The sequence below is a fragment of the Vicugna pacos genome, chromosome 23, assembly GCF_048564905.1.
Source record: "Vicugna pacos chromosome 23, VicPac4, whole genome shotgun sequence".
NCBI lineage: Eukaryota > Metazoa > Chordata > Mammalia > Artiodactyla > Camelidae > Vicugna > Vicugna pacos.
Genome location: NC_133009.1, coordinates 22,226,636 through 22,228,433, shown reverse-complemented (window position 1 = coordinate 22,228,433; position 1,798 = coordinate 22,226,636).

Here is a 1,798-nt window from a genome sequence, read left to right as displayed (position 1 = left end):
GTACTAAGAGGCTTCACCAGATCTAAAGGTGGGGCTGGCAGCTGGGAGCCCACAGGGAGGACGCCAGCTGCTCTCTCCTGCTCAGCTGCTCCCAGGGTCCTCCCCCATCCCTGCATCTTGCAGCCACCAGTCACTTTCTGCCAGTCTGGATAGTTCCAGAGTTGTACCCTGAAGGTCAAAGCTTTCAGAGACGAGTGAAGAATTGGGGGACACCCCACTAATGACCCCATCAGGGTTTCAAGGGGTGAGGAAGCTGCTGTGGACAGAATGTGTCCCCCCTAAATCCATGGGTTGACACCTAACCTCCAGTGTAACGGCATGAGGAGGTGGGGCCTTTGGGAGGTGATTAAGTCATGAGGGTGGAGACCTCATGAATGAGTTTAGTGCCCTTATAAAAGAGGCCCCTGATGGGGCTGTGACTGTCCTCGGGTTCAACCCTGGTGAGGGGCAGGGTGACCGGATCCCCGGCTTCCCCGCACTGCGCCCAGCACCCAGCAGGCAGGGTGCTCCCATCTCTGGTAGCCTCGGCGTCCGCCCAACCAAGAGGCTTCCGCTAGAAAACAAAATAAAAACACCTGAAGATACCCAGAGAAGTTGGGCGGCCCATAAACAGCAGGCAAACAAAACCAAGGTCTCTTCTCCCTGGCACCCATCCACCCCCCCACCTCCCCCTCCCCGCTGTAAGGCAGAAGGGGCGGCGTGAGGTTCGGGGCACTCCCTTCTGACGTTTAGGACACACTTCCTCAGGAACCGCCTGTGGTTTGGGGAGCACACTTCTACCCCCACCCTCAGGTCAGCATCTCACCCCGTCGACAGCTGATCAGATGTGCTCTCCCCAGTGAGCCAGGCCCCAGGGCAGCGTCCATCCCTGAAGCACCCTGATCTCATGAGCTCCCTGCAGAGAAAATAGACCAGCCAGCTCTGGGCCCCTCCCCAGGGCTGGCCGGGCCTCCTGCCTTGTTCCTCAGGCCCACTGCCCTGCATCCCCTCAGGAGGCTATGCATGCCCTGATGGGTCTCCTTACATCTCTCCAAATCCTCCCCACCAGCCAGTGAGTGGCCAGTCCTCTCAGGCTGCAGTGAGCACGTGGTTTCTTCCTTTGGAGGCAGCCTGGCCAGGGGAAGGCTCTAGACCACAGAAATCTGCCTGCCCAGTCTCCACCGTGGGACCCGGGGAGCTCCGGACCCCTCTTCCCTCCGCAGCCTTTCGGGTGTGCAGAATTCCCTCCTGTTACCCTAGGTCCCTTCTCCAGGCTCAGATATCTTTCCTCACATGACTGGACTTGGAATCTTCTCACCATTCTGGCCACTCAGTCTGAACGTGCTGTGGTTTGTTGCTGATGGTCTTCTGAAAGTGGGGTACCCAGGGCTCAACACAGCCCCTAGGAGTTGTGGGATCCGTTGGGCCCAGGGGAAAGCTCTGTGCCCACATTTTTGTTGACATAACTTGAGGTCATATTAGATATCTTGGTCTTCTCGCCGACACTGCAGTCAAAATACTCGATTCACATCCCTTCCTGGTCAGTTAAACTTTGGATAAATTACTCCTGTGCCTGTTTTCTTAACTGAAAAACAGGAATAATAACAGCACTACCCGAGGCAAAATCCCGAGGCAAAATTCGAGGAAAAGGAAAAAACGGCCCTCGGCCGGCAGAGGTCCCTGCACACCCGCTCCGGGCGGGATGCGCTATCCAACGCGACCGCCAGGGGTCGCCCGGGCGCCGCTGCCCAGCTTAGCGCTCCAGGGAGCAGCCCCCACCCCACCCCACCCACGCAGGCCCTCACATACACCAGAGGAC